At 39.9% G+C, this 20564-nt stretch overlaps 1 protein-coding gene and 1 long non-coding RNA gene across 6 annotated transcripts in view; one reads left to right on the top strand and one right to left on the bottom strand.

Moving 5' to 3' along the window:
* PLCL2 (phospholipase C like 2) overlaps nucleotides 1-20564 on the bottom strand; it is a 194878-nt gene that overhangs the window by 96390 nt on the left and 77924 nt on the right. The window lies entirely within an intron of this gene.
* LOC122229565 lies at nucleotides 425-2713 on the top strand. Its single transcript, XR_006207055.1, has 2 exons — nucleotides 425-1330; nucleotides 2532-2713. It is a non-coding gene; the product is annotated as an uncharacterized LOC122229565 (long non-coding RNA).

Raw genomic sequence — 20564 nt, 5'->3', positions numbered from 1 at the left:
TCTTGGCAGTGTCCAAGCACTATAACAGAGAGGCGACAACCCTCAATCCTTTCATATATTCCCTTGTGCAGACAAAAGCACATGGAGTACACAAATTAAGCACAGGCACAGCCATGGGACTCTCAGTCCCCGAAGGAAATAAGCTAAAAATGATACTGGATTAGAATCAGAAGCCAGGGGCGCCTGGGTGGCTTGGTCGGTTAAGCGTCCGACTTCAGCTCAGGTCATGATCTCACGGTCCGTGAGTTCGAGCCCCGCATCGGGCTCTGTGCTGACAGCTCAGAGCCTGGAGCCTGCTTCCGATTCTGTGTCTCCCTCTCTCTCTGACCCTCCCCCGCTCATGCTCTGTCTCTCTCTGTCTCAAAAATAAATAAACGTTAAAAAAAAATTTAAAAAAAAAAAAAAAAAAAGAATCAGAAGCCAAAGTCTCCCTCACCTCCACCCTTCAATGTTTGAATGTGTGTAAAAATGGAATATTATACTTATCAAGTATATTACTAACTTCAGGCATGAGACAGACCATGTTTATGCTAATTTGGCTTTTAGTTTAGTTTCAGTTCAACAAATAATTATTAAGCATTGTGAGCCAGGCACCGTGGAAGTATTAAAAAGCTTAAAGTATTGTGGAAATGGCAGAAATAACAATTTTAAAAGAACGTGATACGGAAGCATGCCCAGGGAGTTATGGGCACCTGGAGTGGGGCCACCATTCCCAGCCAAAATGTTTAGTTAGAGAAGGCTTCCTATGGACCCCTAAGCCTTAAAATAACTAACACACACGGAGGTCAAGTTACTACATCTGTTACTGAAGAAAAGAAGTAATTGAAGGAATTCCATAAAATCATCTCTTTGAAAATGATACAGTCCCACATCTAAAAATCAATAATGAACCCTCTTGCACTTGTACTTCTTGAAAGCAGTCAATCTCAGCTTCTTTTAAGTAATCTATTTACGCCTGAAATTGCTAGTCACGGGTCTGATTCTTAAGTCATAACCCTTAAAACATAGCTCTTCTTTTCCCCTAGTGGTGACACTCTCTTCTTTCTGACTGTCCATGTCAATTATGAATGATCATCCCTCTCATTTCTAATTTATGGAGATTAGAAGCTAAATAGATTACCCAAAGTGGGGAACCCTGGAAATACTGACATAAAAACAACAAGCTCTAACACTCCTGCCCACACAGGAAGACTTATAATCAAAGAACCAGGGAAATGACTTAACAAAACCTCATTTTCCCAACATTCCAGACCTTCACAACCAATGGTAAATCTATTAAGCAAAATCAGCAGGTGGAATAGAAAGGAAGAGCCAGTGAAAATAGCTAATGGTAGGTTAGTTTTATTCTTAGAATTATTAGACATTTATTTCTTCTTTCACAAATCATAAGCTTAAAAAACAAATTAGCTCTGTTTATGTAATTCATTTCTTTTAAAAACAAGTATTAATACCTGTCAATGGGCCTTATTATTTAAGCTTTGCATATTAGAAAAGAAATACCCTGCACGCATTTAAATATGAAGACATAATAACATGGCTTTTTGCAGAAACTAGAATTATCCCATTTCCTATCTCGGTTGTAAACAACAATTTACCTAAATGGCTGAAAATAAATACTTTCATATTTTGACTGTCTTCACAATATATAGAAAAATGTAGTTTGCTTCTGACCTACAATGAGGTACAAAATCATTACATTTGAAAACGTGACTCCAAAATGCAATGGAATCCTTAGACATACGAAGGAATAAAATTCTCTCAAATGGTAATGTTACATGTCTTAGGATGCTTTTCTGGATAAAGGAGAAAAAGTCTCTATAATTAGAATGTCTCTGTCCCTATTAAAATTACCTCAGTTTAAATTAGTCATCACTAGCATTATAAATGCATGAGTCCGTGGTGGACAATTCTGGCCACATTGTTTGGTGACAGCGTAGCTATGAAGACACTTGAAGCCGTTCTCCCATGTGGGCCATCTTATTCCCACAGAAATCACTCAACACTGTTTTGAGTCATGGCCACAGACCACAAACTTATGAACTTGGTTGGGCGTTTTATAAATCCAAAGGAGAGCTGGATTAGAGACTATGGTTGGATGGCGACAAGCTCAATCCCAAACAATAAACATCCCTTCACAACAGCTCTGTGCGTACAACTAGAAGGCAAAATGCACAAGCAAAAATAGTTGTGTGGGAGGGATGAGACCTGGAGGGATTTTTCCCCCCTCCAGATGTTCTTTAATATATACTTTAGATCATCTTTAAATTAATAGGAACAATTTAAAGACCTAAAACAATACTACTGCCATGGATAAACAGCTCAAAGCAAAGACCCACTAAGGGGAGATTAACAGATTAGCATTTGCATAGAATAAAGAAATGCAGAGACAGGTAAGGACATAGCTATGTAAAAATAAAAATATACTTAAGGGTAAAGTAATTTTTTGTCATTAAATATGGAAGAATGGATTATGTTTTCAGAAACCTTCACTCTGGCTTTCTTCTTTTTATTTTTATTTTTTTTTTTTCCAGTAAGAAAACATGCAGCTGTTGAACAGCTTCCCTCCTTTGAGGAAAAGAACAAGAAGAAAGGGCAATGCAGCAAGAGTGGTCAATGCTGTTGACAAAGACAGTCACTTTGCCCTTCACTGAGGGGCTCACAAATCAAGGGGAAAATGAAGACACAATTGCTAGACATTAAACACTAAATTAAACCAGGCGGGTCCGGGCAACCTCTAACACTTGCTTTTCAATTCAAAATGGGTGGAAAACCCTCTGCCCAGAAGTGTGAGTTTCTGTCTTGGCTTTGGGCTACGTTTCCTGGGTTTGATAAATGTAGTAGGTGCCAAAAGCTGCACTGATGATGACAAACACCATCCCCTCTGCCCCAAAACACACATGCCCCAAAGTGGGAAAAGAAAAAAGAAATGGCCAGCCATGCAAATACTGTGGCTCAGAAGCTCCTCAAAATTTGCAAAAGCCTACATAAATTGGTACAATGATAAAAGGACAGAGTCTGGATGAAGAAAAAAGGCACAGTGAAGAACAGGTCTTAATTTTCCAGTTTGGAGGAAAATTTATATGGTATAGTCATATCAGTTCGTTGTGTTTTATGGAGTGTCTCCCAGGTGCCATGGACTTTTCTTTTTTAAGTTTATTCACTTATTTTTGAGAGAGCAGGAGGAAATGCAAGTAGGGGAGGGGCAGAGAGAGAGGGAGAGAGAGAGAGAACCCCAAGCAGGCTCCACACTGTCAGCACAGAGCCTGATGCGGGGCTCAAACCCATGAATTGTGAGATCATGATCTGAACCAAAGTCAGATGCTTAACCGACTGAGCCACCCAGGTGCCCTGCCATGGACATTTCTAATGTACTCTGGGTTTCTGGACAGGAAGCAAACACTTTCTCTGCCTCAGATGTTCCCTCCTTCCACCACTTTCATAGGGATGGAAGTATTAACCAGAAAACATATTTTTAGAAATGTGTATCCTGCCTACTTATAAAGAACCTTAAGTGACATATGGTTATAGCATAATATAAAAGAGCATAATTGGTGGGTGAAGAAAATAGAACATCTAAAAAAAGCTTTAAGAGAAGATGTCACCACACACCTGAGGTGAACAAACTGCTATAGTTAGATATGAAATTGTTGTGACAGAAAAGTCACAAATGATAATATACAGGATTACACAACTTCTACTGTCCAACAAAATTAAGCAAGCAAAAGTCTTTGCTGAGATTCTTCCAGAAACTAAATTCAAGATGCAGTTCATCACATGGTTCTTATATAAAGAGCACTGTGGAATCAAGTAGGTGGCAACTGCTTTTCTATCTAGGAAAGAGAAACCCAAAGAAGTGAAAGCCAACAATTAAATTAACCTTCAAGTGCAGTCACTGGACGTGATGCACAAAATATCAGTCTTTCGGAAGATGTACCTACACTTGAACCAAATAAGCCAAACTGCAAGCACCTTCATTGCCATTCTGAACTCGGTATGATGCCCCACTACTATTGAAACTTTCTCATAGAAGGTGAAAAAGAAGACAGTCACAATTTTAGTCAGATTACTATTGACTTTCTTTTCCCAAACCTTCAATATAAAACTTTAAAGTATGTTATTATTTGTAAAAACCTAACTGACAAAATATTTGCTTGCATTAAAATGGAAAGTATGGGGCTCCTGGGTGGCTCAGTTGGTTAAGTTTCTGGCTTCAGCTCAGGTCAAGATCTCAGTTTGAGTTCGAGCCCCGCATCGGGGGCTGACAACTCAGAGCCTGGAGACTGCTTCCGATTCTGTGTCTCCCTCTCTCTCTGCCCTTCCCTGCTTGCGTTCTGTCTCTGTCTCTCAAAAATAAGCAACCATTTTTTAAAAATTCAAATGGAAAGTAAACTGGGGAACAATGCACTTTTTTTCATTTTTGCTGCTTAACTAGTATATTACCAATATTATATTATTAAAATAAACCCATAAAAATTATGACAATTGTAGTTAAGGGTGGTTTGATAAATTATACTTTTTCAAAAATTAAACCACATAGCCAATATAATTCACTTACACAGAGCACTCTGGGAGGGAGAGAACATATCCGTAAGAGTTCATGCCTTATACTTAGCAGGCTTTTAATCACACAACAAACGTGCCTTGTGTCCCTTTAATGTGTAAGTCACATCATCAGGTGATTTTGAAATATTAGTCAAATTCAGAGATTCCAATTTGGGTTCACAATGGTCCTGGGGCACACTGTCCAAAACTAAACAAGGTAACAACAAAAACAAATTACTGATGCTGTGAAAGAGTAAACATTCCAAAGATAAAGACCTCATCATTCTTCACAATTGTCTTTTCTTGACAATTCTTCTCTCTGGGCAAGTACCAGCTAAAAGTTCTAATAGAACAGACAGGGCTAACACACGAGTTTTCCTACACTTTGGCATAGGGCAAAATCTGGCTCCCTCTCTGCCAACAAAACTTCCTAATGTGAAAAGAGTCATTTTCAATAAGTTTCCAACCTCGAAAATTGTTGCTAGGATTCTGGGCTTGATACACTGACATAATGTCGTCTGGCATCTGAGCTTGCCAATGCTTCTACAGTGAGAAAGCTAATGAGCTTGTAAGAATGTCCTTACATCATCACGTCCCCAAGAACACGGTGGCCGCCAGTACTTCTCCGGGTAGAGTATTCTTCTCCCTTGCAGTGGTGATATCCAGGCTAGACCCAAATTCACTGAACTGCAAAAGAACTGTCAGCAGGCTCCTGCCCACCCTCTTTCTACACCTTTCATATCTTTTCCCCTTGTCTCTCCTTCTATCATGTTACTGGACTAAATGTTCTCACTGGCAGCTAGCTGCAATAATAAGGAAAATGAAGTTCCAGATTGCTGTCACTGGCCCCCAGAGCAAAGCATCAGTAACCGGTTTGTGAGCATTGATGAAAATGAGGCCCACTGATAAAGAAGCCACAAATATTTTCAATCTTTCTTGTAGCCATTCATTTTAAACCTTCAAATGACTGTCTTTTTTTTGGTTAACTATCCTCTTATCAACAATAAAACAGGCAGGAAAGATCGCCACTTCTTGTCCTCTGACTACATTCCAAATACAAAAAGAAAAGTCTGAGATTGTCCGGAAACTGAATAATCAGCTCAAAATAATAATGTGGTTGGCTGAAAAGATTCCTGACACACATATCAAACATGCAAGAACTGCTGGAGGTCTTTGGGGTCCTACTGCATTAACACCTGACCTGCAAAGTGCAAGGTACCGAGCAGGGGTGCAAAACAGAATGAGACCAGGACCCTGTCCTCCAGAGGCTCTCACCACAGAGGTGAAAACACACACACGGCATCATAAGAGAAGTCATGAAAGGGCTGTGGTGCAGATGGTGAGCATGGGGTCCTGGGGGAGCACCTGAGGGAGCACCTAGTCTACTCAACAGTGGATCTGAATGGGTAAACATGGAAGGAACCGGCAAGACAGCATATTTCTGGTGGAAGGAACATCGAACAAAGAGTGGAGCTGTTGTCGGGGTGAACTGTGGAGAGAGGCTTCTCTAGGGCAGCCTGAGAGTGGGCTACGGGAGCAGCACAGTGAGAGCTGAGGCTGGAAGGTTAAACTGAGGCAATCACAGGAACCATGAATGCCAGCCAAGGAAGAAGCACTTACAGGACTCTATGTTCTAGGATATACTAGATTGAAATTGTTCCCCCTCTAATTCGGGGTGGGCGGGGAAGGGGAGGGGGAAGGAAATACAAATCATAATGTAAAGTGATGTGAAATAATTCCCTCAATAAGTACATACTCAATGGCTATTCTAATACCTAGCACAGTGCCTTGAATTTGGAAGACTTCAATACTTTTCAAATGAATAATGTCCATTATGTATAAGGCTCAGTACTAGACAATATGGGGTTACCAAAAGGAACAAATATTGATTCTACCTTTAAGGTGCTTCCACCTAAAAATATGGGTCCCAACAGAAGACCAGGAGTCTGGGACTCTGGCTGGTACCAATAAGGGTAACTTGTTTAGGAGGGAATGATCTATGATAAGCCAGCCCCCCAAATGCCATTATAGCGCGTCCCAACAGAAGACTCAAAGTTCAAAAAGCAGCTAAAGATTAATAAGTCCCACAAATAAGCACAACAATCTTCTCTCTCCCCTTCTTCCCACCATCCCTTGAGGGGAAAATGCTTACCTAATGACCTTCCTTCCTTTATTAGATGACAGTATACAATGAGCATTGCTGGTGATGCTTAATTTTATGTGCCATCTTGCATGGACTATGGTGTGCTGCTGTTTGGTCAAACACTAGTCTAGATGTGGCTGTAGAGGGTTTTTTTTAAGAGGTGATTAATATTTACAATCAGTTTTGTTTAAGTAAAGCAGATTAACCTCCATAATCTAAGTAGGCCTCATCCAATTAGTTCAAAGCCTTAAGAGCAAAGACTGAGTTTCCCAGGAGAAGGAATTTTGCCTCCAGAAGGCAACACAGAAAATCTGCCTGAGTTTCCAGCCTTCAGACTCAAGACTGCAACATCAGCTCCTACCTGAATCTCCAGGCTGCTGCTGGCTTATTCTATGGTTTTGAAACATGCCAGCCCAAACAATCACTCGAGCCAATTTCTTAAAATCAGTCTCTCATTCTCTCTCTCCATTTATAGCCATATGAATGTACACACATACCTCTATCAATTGTCTCTCTCTCCGTTTATATTAATATGTATATACATACACATACATACACATACATACATATACATACATGTGTGTGTACACACACACACCCTATCAATTGTCTTCTCTGGAGAACCTTAATACCATTGTGATCTGGACTGTGGCCTCTTATAACCATCCCCCTTTTTCTCAATAGGCGTTTGAGAGGTCCATTTTGCTCCTTTGCCAGTTTCTTCCCCAGAGGAAATCACCCAGATGAGCAAGATTCAGTGTTGCCTTCTCCTATCAGTTCATTCTACAATGGGACCAGAGGCCCCATCAGGTACCATGTGGTCAGCCAGCCTAATGCAGTCCAGCAGGAGCTCACCTGAACCAGACCTGAGCCAAGGAGAGCCAGGTCTCCTGAAAGACTAGCAGCAGCTTTTCTGCTGGCAAGAGGGGTCTGAAAGAGGATGGCTTCCCCAAGGCTAGGACATGGCACTCAGATGAGCTTTGCCCCCACGACTCAGGGCACCTCAATTCAAAAGCTTCCTTTTCCCAATTCAGACACCCTAGACTTCTGCCCAACCAGTCTCCAGCCATTCAGCTTAGGGTACACCTTCTCACCTCCCCCCACCCCCCCACCCCCAGCCACCTGGAAGAATCTCCATGGTATAACTCCAGGATGTGCCTGTGTCTGAGCATCCCATGGCCTGGAAGCCCTTTGGCAAGGCCCACCCCCTACCTGAGCCTCTCAGACCTTTCCACCAGTGTAAACATTCAAAAGAGCTACATCTTCTGGACCCTGCAATTTGGAAGTCTAATCCTTCACAGGGGTCCCAAACTATTTTAATGAAAACCCCTAATAAGCTGTTCATGTGCTCCACACTAGATGTTTCAAAGTAGTCAAGCCTACTACCTAAGAGAGCAAGGGCCTGAAATCTGAATGATTCTAGGCTTCAGTGAGCTGTGCCTTGAAGAAATGAATGAGGAACCAAATCCTAGCCTCAATTCCTCCTCATTACTCGGGAAAGGCCACCAGGATTTCCCTGGGAAACCAGCCTCAAAAAGGCCCTGTGAAAAGTCTCCATGTTTATCAAGGGCCTGTCTTTCTACCTCTGCCCTAGTGTCACCTGAGGCTTGGGTAAAGAACATGATTTGTTCTTTGAGACCTTTTAGAGGAAGGCAGTACTCTTGGAGTCCAGAATGGGATTCTCCATTCTCACTGCCCCTTCTAGACAGCCATACAAGGTCTTCCACTTGAGCAGACCTCCTCATATTAAAAATCCGTAATTGAGGGGCACCTAGGTGGCTCAGTCGGTTAAGTGTCCAATTCTTGATTTCAGCTCAGGTCATGATCTCACGGGTTCATGGGATCAGGCCCCACATCAGGCTCCGTGCTGACAGTGCACAGCTTACTTAGGATTCTCTCCCCTCCTCCCTGTCTGCCCCTCCCCTGCAAGCGTGTGCTCTCTCTCCAATAAATAAATAAACATTAAAAGAAAAAAAATCCGTAATCAGGGAAAAAGAGCCAGCACCAGAATTGAAACCAGATGGAAACAGGAGCCTCTGGAGGAATTCCAAGTGCCTCCACTATAGACTTTAGCCCTTTCCTTCATTAGGACAATTTTCAAGACTTTTCAATAAGCGCATATTATATAAAGTTAAGACGTAATTGCACTTTCAAAAGTTATTAAATCTTTATGCTACTGGGCAAAGACTTTAGGACTTAAATTTCACTTAGCAAACAATATAAGACACAGGAAGATAACCATAATCCAAAATCGGAACTCTTAATACCAGCAGGAAGAGAGGCCCAAAGCACTGTGGGAACTCAGGGGCAGAAGGGATCATGTCCATCTGGGTGACAACAGTCTGGAGCTCTTAAGAGTACCCAGCCTATATGCCCAGGTGTCTCCCAGACATTCCTTCCTGGTGGTTTCAAGGGCACTTCAATTTCAGCATATAGCCAACTGGACCTAGCTGGTCCTCTGGAGGTGTTCCCACCTTAGCAAGGGTTTCACCATCCATGGGCTAGAAGCCTAGGAACATCTTCGACCAATCCACCCTTCCTTCTGCTCTTCCTGTTGATGTTACCTCTAAAATCCAGCCCAAACCCATTCACTTCTTTCCTCTCTACCACCATCATTATGTCTCTGGGTTCCTCCAAAGGACTCCTGGCCTGCTACTGTCACTCAGTCCTGTCCTCTAACCCACTGTCCACTAAAGCTATGAGATATGGTCTTGATGTCTGTTTGCCTAGAACTCTCCATGTTTTCCCTTCTGTAGCTGGATAGAAATAACACTCCTTCAGGTGGCCCATGGCGGCCTGTCAAGACTGGGCCTTCCTTCCCAAGTCCCAGCTGCATGTCCTGTCTCCCTCTCCCTGCCATTCTCTCTGATATGTCACAAGCCCCATCATCCACTGGTCCTTTGCCTGTGCTGCTCCATTGGCCCTTCCCTTCTTCTCCTCTCTTGGCTTAGTTAACCCCTACTCAGTCTTCAGATTTCAGAACAACTGTCATTTCCTGGATCTCTGTAATTACTTCTAGTTCTCCTATGATGTGTTCCTTCAGTTCCATTTAACTCCTGTCCAACACCTGCCATCGCTGTAATTTTATATTTATTTCTCTCATTATGATGGACATTTGTCTCTCCCATTAGACTCTAAGCTCCTTGAGACCAAAATCATGACTATTTCTACTCCTTGATATCTAGTCCAGGGTCAGAAACTTGGCAGAACCTAAATAAAAATTTGCTGAATTAATGAGTATATGAAACATACAGGCCCAAGGTCAAAATGGAACAGTGACAGGAGCAGTATCTGAGTGGAGACTCTTCTCACTACCTCTGATCACACTGTAGGGTTCCATGTTTTCAAGAACAGTACTCTTTAAAATTCATGTTTTTCCTGTCACTACCTTAAGCATAATTTTAAAATAGTTAAGATTTCTGGTAATTTAAATAGTTAAAAAAATTCATTTGCTAAATCTGGTTAACTTTAAATATCACTTTTTTGTTCTTATTTCAAATATTTTCATTGACTAACTACAACGTTTGAGCACAGTGCTAGGTATTAGGAATATAAAAATGAGTAACACATTTCCTGCCCTATATATATTGTAGGCTTTGGAGCCCCAGCACCTAGGTTCAAATTCCTGGCCAGTCACTTAGGAGCAATGTCATATTAAAAAAAAAAAAAAAAAAAAAAAAAAAAGCTTAAACTTCTCAGGTTTTAGTTAACTCTCTTGCAGAACAGGGACAATAATACTAAGTGATAGGTTATTCAGAGATGTGTCATTTTGTGTGTAGGCATTATTATCGGAGGGGTTTTTCAGCACTTTTATGAGTACCAGCTAGAAATACAAGTTAAATAAGACTGTTCTCTACTTTCCAAGAATTCACAATCAAAGGGGTAAATAAATGGTTAGTAAACAAATAACTTTAACACAGAGTCATAAATGCTATACTCGAGTATGTATAGTTTGCTGGCATAGGTCCAGAACATACAATTGTATTATCTGGTTTTATTATCTATTTGTGAATTAATTCATGAATTACTGTATTTATAATTACTGATGCACAATTTACTTTTGTCTTAAGACAACCTATTTTTTTGTCTTTATGACTATGATGGCCTGTTACCTTTTTCAAAGTTTGATAAGACACATTACTTTAAAAAATTATATATGTACATATATACATGTACATGTGTATATAAACACACACATATTCTTTTTTTTAATTTTATTTTAGAAATATGAGCTGGGGAGAGGAGCAGAGGGAGAGAGGTGGGGGCAGGGGAGAGAGAGAGAGAGAGAGAGAGACAGAGAGAGAGACAGAGAGAGAGAGGGAATCCCAAGCAGATTCCATCCTCGGTGCTGAGCCCAATGCAGGACTTGATCCCATGGCCTAAGCCAAAATCAAGAGTCAGACACCCAACCAGCTGAGCCACCCAGGGGCACCTACACACACATATTCTTTACTTTTTACTACTAGTGCCTATTATCTTTAGGAATCAAGAAGAGGGAGGTTTTAGTACATTGAGGCAGTTTTTTCAAATCTCTTATTCAGTATATGTTTTCAGTTTAGAAAGGTTCTCTTAATTCCTTTTCATGTCAGTTGCTCTTGGTTTTATTTTTCAAAGCAGCTTTAATTGCTTTTGCTCTCTTCACATTTGAATTACAGCGCACCAAACTGTTATGATACCAAGTTTTATCAGTAGTAGGCAATGCCACAGGGCAGAGCAAGGATTATGAAAATATCAATGAGTACCTCCATTACTTTAATTCTTTTCACTGATTATTTATAGTTAGGTCATTAAAAACAATTGACTCTGAATTATTAATACTAAAGAACTGTAACAGCGTAAGAATCAAGCACGAAAAGTCCTAGGGGGAATAAAAGATCCTGGGGGGGGGGGGGGCTCCTCCCGACTACAATGAGAATCCAGAGAACCTAACATTTGGGTTATGAGACGTGCTAGCAGCTAAGGTCTACCATGACTCAGGGACAGAGAGGCTTCATTCTGACCAGACCTTATCAGTATGACTCTGCTAGCTTACCCTTTTATTCCAACACAACCCACCAGACCATAAGCTTTCAAAATAAATCTATTTTAAAATAATCTTTTCAATATCCCTTCCTCTTCGTTCCGGCAACCAACTTTCTATTCCTTATAATCAACTGCCACATAAGGAGAATGTCTGCTGCCCCTGTAATCAGTACCACTCCTGTCTATCCCCAGGCTTCTCCGCTCCCTGAGCTTGTCCAGAACCCACACAGATCTCGGATCATTCCTGCATAACTGCCATTCGCCTTGCTCGTCAGTCCCAGCTTTTTCCCAATAGGAGCTGAGACCCTGGGCACCCTGGACCACCATGAACATCAGAGGACTTGACTCCTGCCACGCGAATCCCCTACTCACTCAGTGGTGATCTCTGCTGGATATCTATGAAAGGCTCCTCAGGCCTTTTCCCTTCTCCGTCTTTATCCTTCGTGGGTGATAGATGACTTTGCTCCCTACATTGCTCAGAAGGCCAAGACTCTTGCATTTCCTACAAGGAGGGAGGGGTTTCAAAAACTCTTGATTTGCCTCCACCTCCCTCCCTACCCTCAGTCTCATCCAATGACCTTGTGTCCTACTTCATCCACAAAATAGATGGCATCAGATGGGAATGCTCCTTAGCTTCCGGTTCCCTGTTTTCAACTCCATTCTGGTTAGAAACACTATCTCTCTCTGGTGTGAAGTTAGTGGCCCCACCTGTGCTCTGGACACTGTTCCTTTCACACAGCCTTCAAAGGCTCATCAACTGCATCAGTTAACCTTCAACCAAACCTCAGCCTTTTCCCTGCTATTGGCACTTTCCCTCAGCATTAAACTTCTTCAAATCCTTTCCATATTAAAATAAAACAGCATAAACCAGATTATTTTCCTCCACCTCATGTTCTACTATATTTCCATTTTCCATTGACTTGCCTGTCTCCTCTAACAGATTAGGCTCTTTTGAGGGCCGGGACTGTATCTTATTTTTTATTATATTTCATTGCTGAGCTTGGCTTGACATGTAGTAGGTGCTCACTAAGTGTGTGCTGAATGAAAAAAATGAGTGAATAAAGTATATGCAAGGGTGCAGTAGAAAGGTCTGTGGATTTGATACAAGAACACCAGAGTCTAGTCCCAGCCTCAATATCTGACACTAAACTTCTGTTGACTTCAACTGTGAAAAGAGAAAGTTCTGCAAGACTATCTCTAAGGCTACTCTAGCACTGACTTCCGTGACTCTAGTACCTTATAGCATGAGGGAGTTTTATGTTGTAAAGGTTAAAAGGCTATCCTAAGGAAAATGGCCAACTCTCCATCTCCACTGAAATGAAACGACACATTTTAATCAAAAGTATTTCATCTAGAAGACATTTTTGGTTTTTTAATTCCAAGAACATTAGGCCCTAGCATGTTACTAACAACAGAAACTTTGGGTATTTCATTGAACGTAGATGATTGGATTATTTGAAATCTTATTTAAGTTTCCTTAACCTGATAAATATTCAAACTGTAATGCCCAGCATCTAATCAATAAGTAAGTAGTTAATGAAATTATCCTCTGTGTCTTCCGGTGACAACAGTCACCGGAGGGGACAAAGAAGGGGATGAGATATATTCTCATCTTTAAGAAGCTTCAAGTACAATCAGGAAAATAAGACTAAAATGTGTTTTAAGAGCTGATAGAAAATGGAAAGGATTTAAGAAAGGCTTCTGAGGGAAGGTGAGGTTTATGTCTGAGGGGTTGCTTATTCATCCACAAATGAGACATAAAGGAACATGATTCAACTGAAGGTACTGACTTTAAACGTAGATTTGGAGAGATGTTGGCAGTCCTTGAAAGCTAGGGAGGACGTGGGAGTGAAGCAGGCAATCCCGACAAGGAAACCACGTGACTGAAGGCACAAACGGGAGAATGTAGCTGGCTCCGTGGCAAATGGGCGGGAGGAAGGAAGCGGGACACAGAGGGTAAAGGCAAACCCCCGGAGTCCTGAGAGTCAGGGCCAGGAGCTAAAACCAATGTTGCAACAAATAAGGAACAGCGGAAGATTAGTGGCTTGACTACAGTGGTATTCAGAAAGTGTTATTAGGCAGCGATTGCCCAGAGGTCAGAGGCTAGGCAAGGTGCGCAGAACCAGGGTGGTGGCACCCACAGGAGCTGGGTGAACTGACATCAGTCAGCAGATGACTCTACAGAGGAGAGAGACTTCTAGATTTCTCAGTTAAATCACTAGAAAAGGTGGTGCCACTTACAGAGATCAGAATAATGATGGTGCTTTGTTGAAACAAATAAATGCTATGCATTTACCTAGTTTTAAGAAGAAAATGACTTTCCTTTCCACTTTCTTTTCTCCCAAAGAATCACAAGTTTTCAGGTTGGAAAGGACAGGATTGTTGGACAACTAAATGAAAAAGTTCTGAATGCGGGCGGGATACAGTATGGATAACCAAGTAAGTCTTTAAGGACAGAAGTATGTTGAAGAAGCTGCTAGCGTAGTGGTGCTAGGTGCTGCTTAGGAGAGCTCTCCAAGGGAGAAAATAATTATTCACAGAGGAGAGTACGGACCCGAGGACAGAGCCATGATGGATGTCTATTGCCAGGCAGCAGGAGGGAAAGTAACCAGCAAAAGCAAGCCAGGAAGGACTGCTCTAAAAGCAAGAGAAGAATCATGATGGATAATACGAGAAAAACCAGAAGGAAAAATATATATTCTCATGAAAGGCACAGTCAGCAACATTAGTGGGATGGAAAGGCAAATGTGAGAAATAGTGAACAAGAGACCTTTGGGTTTTGCAACATAAAGATCAAGGGCAGCACTGAAGAAGGAAGTTGTTCCACAGACGGTCAGTTTGGAGAGGCTGGGAGATAGTGGGCATGAACCATGTGTTCAATGTGTTTTGTCGTAACAAGGAATAATAGAGAACAGGAGTACAAAGGCACATACTATTACGATAGTGAGGCTTAAGTGTGTGGCTGAATTCAGAGGGAAAGGCAGAAGACCCTGGAGAGAGTGAGGATGAATGCGGAAGCAAGTGCTGGGGCAGGAAAGAGTTATATGTCATCAGGTACAGGTGCAGCAGCCAGCACGGAAGCAATTGGAACACCCTTTCTCTGCATTTGGATGGGAAGCTGGAAGGATATATACAAAGCTGAAGATGGCCAGAGGTGCTGATGAGGCTAACTGCAGAAGTTAAACTTTGGCAGTGGAAAACAGAATGCAAAAATAACTAATCCCAATAAAGGGGTAAGGGTGTTAGGGGCAAAGTCTACAAGAGTCACAGTATCCCGCCAGCGGGGAGCACAGCTAAAGGGAACCAGAAGACTCCTCTGACAGTTCTAAAGACCTAGCATTGCTCCTGACATAGGTGTGCATTCAAACACCATATTAAACAAATACTTACTGAAAACACATTGTCAGCTTGGTTAGAGCTTAGAGGGACAGAATAGAATAAGGCGAAAACTAATGCGTGAGTTTAAAAGTGGTTAAAAGTGAAGTCTTGCAGTTACCTGCAGTGACTTTTAGTTTTTATACAAAAGAATTTGACATCATTATTTTAAGCCAGTACTTTCATTTTATTGTCTTTGTGATCTTCTTATCAGGAATTTAGCTCAGTCATTCAAGGTAGCACTTATTTCAAGTATCTGCCAATGATTCTAAAGAACATAATGGCTTCACCTATTTACAAAGTTTCAGGGAATAAACTGCACATGGAATTATTTCTGCTTCTTCTGCTTCATGTTTAATTTGCTTTATTACACTTTTGCTTTGACCATTGCACCACATTTATTTTTCAGACACCAGAAATAAAACATGGAAGAATGAAAACACTGAGTATGTGAGCTGCAGCGATGTGACATTTCTGTAAACGTTGTTTAAAAAATCTAGCTTTATAATTACCTACAATTAATGGTTTATTGCTCATCCTTTTCTAACCTTGGCTTTTAGTTAAAGTTTTATGGTAGCTAGGCATTTAAAGGGATTACAGAACTGCTCAAGAAATATAAATGCCACTGAGTGGAAATTATAGCTTAATATTGCATGAATTAACAGGTATTTTAAAGTTCATCAGGTACACTAAATGAAAATGAGAAATCAACTCAAAAGTTAAACACATGCACTCATCTTTTTAAAATTTTTTCATTTTTATTTTAGAGAGAAAGAGAACGAGAGCACGAATCAGGGAGGGGGGGCAGAGGAAGAGGGGTGGGAGGGGGAGAGAGGGGGAGAGAGAGAGAGAGAGAGAGAGAGAGAGAGAGAGAGAGAGAGAGAAAGTCAGTCTCAAACAGGCTCCATCCACACTCAGCACAGAGCCCAAGCAGGGCTCGATCCCATAACCCTGGGATCATGACCTGAGCTGAAATCAAGAGCAGGACACTCAGGTGACTCGGTTGACTAAGCCACCCAGGTGTCCCTGCACTAGTCTCTTTAACATTACATGATAGTTATGACCCATCATAAATGATAAATTCTCCCCAAGACTTACTTCTACATCTACTATTAAAGACACAGTGGTGCAAACATTACAAGTTTTATTATGACTCATAGGAACTTTTGAAGTTTTCTCTAATGTTACTAATTCTACCCATCTAATTCTTTTCTGAGACAAGTTAAATATCCACCTTGGGATTATCTGACCTGTATACGATAAACATCCGTGAACTTCACCCCTAGTTCACTGAGGGAAGAAACTACTAAGATGTTATGTAAGCTGACAAGTGTTAACTAGAACTGCTATGGTGATCATTTTTCAATGTACACAAATGTCGAATCATCATGTTGTACACCTGAAACTCACACAACGTTATCTGTCAATTATGGCTCAATGTTTTTTATTTTTAAAAAGGAATTACTAAATTGTAACTATTAGACTTCTGGAAAATTAATTATCATGTTACTACCAATTAAAAATAATTATATGAATGTTGTATACCTGTGAAAAAAAAAGAATTTCGGAGGACAAGCTTCTCCAGAGCCGTGATTCTATTTTACGTGCTTGTTACACGTCTAGGCATACTACCACAAACAGAGAGGACATACAAAGTAATATCTGGTTGCAGTGCTATTTTTCAACTTTTAAAATTTGTTTTTATCAAAATTTGTTTAAAGTAATTCTTGTTTATTGTAAAAATTCAAAATTATAGTAATACCTGAAGTGAAGTCACTCAGGTCCTGTCCTTTGCTCACAGGTAAATACTGTTAACTATTTCATACCTATTTCTCCAAAATATATTTGTAAAATTTTTTATGTTTATTTATTTTTGAGAGAGACAGAGAGACAGAGAGTGAGCAGGGGAGGGGCAGAGAGAGAGGGAGACACAGAATCCGAAGCAGGCTCAGGCTCCAAGTTGTCAGCACAGAGACCAATTCGGGGCTCAAACTCATGAACCATGAGATCATGACATGAGCTGAAGTCAGATGCTTAACTGAGTGAGCCCCCCAGGTGCCCCTCTTCAAGATATTTTTAATGCATATAATACTGTGTGTGAATGTGCACACACACAACCTATTTTACAAAAATGAGATGATACCATACCTGCTATTTTGCAACTTGTTTCACTCACTTAACAATGCATCTTGGACATTTTTTCACGTCACTTTCCATAAAGATCCCCTTTATTTTTCAGGCTTGTATAATATTCCCTTATTTAGATTAGATATAACACAATTTGTTGAACCAGTTCCATACTGATGGATATTAGCACTTTTTCTATTTTTTAATTTAATTTAATTTTATTTTATTTTATTTTATCTTATTTTGCGATTATAAATAGTACTGAGTGAAATCCTTTGTCCTTTTATAAGAAATGCTGTGGGTTGGGGCGCCTGGGTGGCTCAGTCAGTTAAGCGTCTGACTTCAGCTCAGGTCATGATCTCACTGCTCGTGAGTTCGAGCCCCACGTCAGGCTCTGTGCTGACAGCTCAGAGCCTGGAGGCTGCTTTAGATTCTGTCTCCCTTTCTGCCCATCCCTGGCTTGCACTCTGTCTCACTCTCTGTCTCTCAAAAATAAATAAACATTAAAAAAAATTTTTTTAATAAAAAAAAAAAGAAATGCTGTGGTTTAATTCATAGCAGAGAACTTTCTGGGTCAAAGGATATAAATATCCAAAATTTTAACAGCTATCACTAAGGTGTGTATCACATGCTGTCTATCACTACTACCAATAGTAGAAAAGAACACCAATTCCCCCACCAACCCCCCCCACCCTGTGCACTCTCCAGAACAAAATGTATCATCTTCTTACTCCTTGTCCATGTGACACTATTTTAATTTAAATGTCATTGAGCATATTTTAGATTAAATCTGCCATAACCATTTAAAGCACTTCTGCCTTTACAATTAGATATTTCAATATTAAATGTTAGTGCTATCCTGATTTTTAGGTTCCATACATCCTAAACAAAAAAATCTATGTGGTAAAAGACGTTTCTAAAGACATACATTTCATTATATTTAATAATAATGTAACTTAATGTTTAAAAAAGATTTGAAAACATAGCCAAATATGAAAAACAAATCAAATTATCTACACCATAGAGATAACTGTTAAAAAACTTTTATTCTATGCATCTATTTAATGTACATATATTGCTTTTCTCAAAATGTAATCATACCACATGCTATTTTATATCCTGCTTTGCTAAATAAAGACATTAGCAATAATTCCCCTGTAATATTAAACACTGTTTTTAAAAATATGATTTTTAAAAAAATCACATAATGTCTCTTCATTTAACTGTCACTACTGGACACTTACCTGGGATTTTTGATTATTACAAATAATGTAGAAATGCATCTTTGACCGCATCTCTGAATATTCCATTAGGTTAGAGAGATTCCTAAAAGTGGTTCGAACAAGCCCTGTATTTTATTTTATTTTTAAATTTTTTAATTTGAGTACAGCTGACACACATGTTACATTAGTTTCAGGCTCACAGCCTAGTGATTAGACAGTTCTAACCTTTATGCTCACGGCAAGCATACCTACTACAAGTCATCATACAGCATTGTCACGGCACCATTGACTATATTCTCTATGCTGTACCTTTTATTCCCAAGACTTACTCTGTATTTTAAAATAATAAATGATATCTTTATAATATCAAGTCTTTAGAGTTTTACAGCCCCATCTATATAGGTGACTCCTCACTTTCTTAGGATATGACAGGTACCATGGTTGAACTGAACTTTATAAATAAACCAGAAATGTGTCCTTTATTTTTTGTAAAATTGTTTGACTTTGGATATCAGCATATTTGGTTGACAAAGCACTAATTGTGGAAAGACTTTTACCACATTTTTCTCAGAAATCATCTAATCAAGGACAGAAAACTAGAGATGAGAGCCTCTGAATAAAAAATAAGCATTAGTCTTTAGTATATCCACAAAAAGTGATCTTGTATTAGGCCAAAAAGGAGCACTCAAAAACATTCCCAAAACAGAAAACATACAGGTGAAATAATATCAGAAGAATCCTACACAGGTAGACATTTGAAAACACATTTTCACGGCGCCTGGGTGGCTCAGCCGGTTGAGCGTCCGACTTCGGCTCAGGTCACGGTCTCGCAGTTCGTGAGTTCGAGCCCCGCATCAGGTTCTGTGCTAACAAACAGCTCAGAGCCTGGAAGCTGCTTCATTCTGTGTCTCCCTCTCTCTCTCTCTCCCCCTCCCCTGCTCATGGTTTGTCTCTCTCTGTCTCTCAAAAATAAATAAATGTTAAAAAAAAATTTTTTAAACACATTTCCCAAAAAACCCCTGTAGGTTAAAGGAAAAACAAACCAAAATGGAAATCATCAACTGTATAAAAATGAATTGTATAAGAGTGCTATCTGCTACATCCTTTGTGCTGCTGGAAAAGTAGCACTGAGGACAACTTACAGCCCTAAATTCCTATTTAGAAAATAAGAATAATAAAAACTAAGTAGGCTACACTTTCGATTCAAAAGCTAGAAAGGGGCACCTGGTGGCTCAGCTGGCTCAGCATCGGACTCTTGATTTCAGCTCGGATCATGATCTCACGACGGTAGGATCAAGCCCTGTGTCAGGCTCTACACTGGGAGTGGAGCCTGCTAGGGATTCTCTCTTTCCCTCTTCCTCTGCCCCTCCCCCCCTCAAAAAAGAAGGGAAAAATCATATGATTGTGTTAATTACTGCAGATAAAATTATTTGATAAAATGCAAAACATATTGTAAGACTCTTCACAAATCAAAAACAGAATTTTCCCTAATCTGATAAAGGGAACCTATGACAAACCAATGATAAGCTTTTGATTTAATGATGAAATGCTAGAAGCATCCCAATTGAAGAATAAGACTCAGATCAGCCAAATCAATATCTCAAGAAAAAAACAATATAAGACATATATATTAGTAAGAAAGACACAAAATTGTCGTTATTTGCAAATTTTTAAACTGTCTGCATGAAGAGCCAAGAGACCAAACTATTAGATATATAAGGATGTCAGCAAGGAGATGAAATACAAGATCAAAGACAGAAAAATTATTAGCTTTTATACATATTAGCAGTCAATTAGAAAAGCTTAGAAATAAATCCCATTCAAAATAACAATTTGAAAATGCCGGACATACAAGACTGTTAAGAAAAAATATGTAAAACTTTGCTGGAAAACATAAAGTAATTAAAGAAGAGATATAGCTTGTCCCTAGATGGGAATTCTCAATATTAAAAATATCTAATTTTTCCAAAAATTAATTTGTAAATTTAATGTAATCTCTAAGAAAATACCAAATTGGAATTTGCAAGAAATCTGACATGCTGATACAAAAAAATTAAAACAAATGAATAAACGTACAAGAGAGCTGAGGCAATCTTGAAAAGAATAGGGGCGCCTGGGTGGCTCAGTGGGTT

Source organism: Panthera leo, chromosome C2 (genome assembly GCF_018350215.1).
Source record: "Panthera leo isolate Ple1 chromosome C2, P.leo_Ple1_pat1.1, whole genome shotgun sequence".
In the NCBI taxonomy this organism is placed as follows: Eukaryota; Metazoa; Chordata; class Mammalia; order Carnivora; family Felidae; genus Panthera; species Panthera leo.
This window is presented reverse-complemented; position numbering and strand designations above follow the sequence as displayed.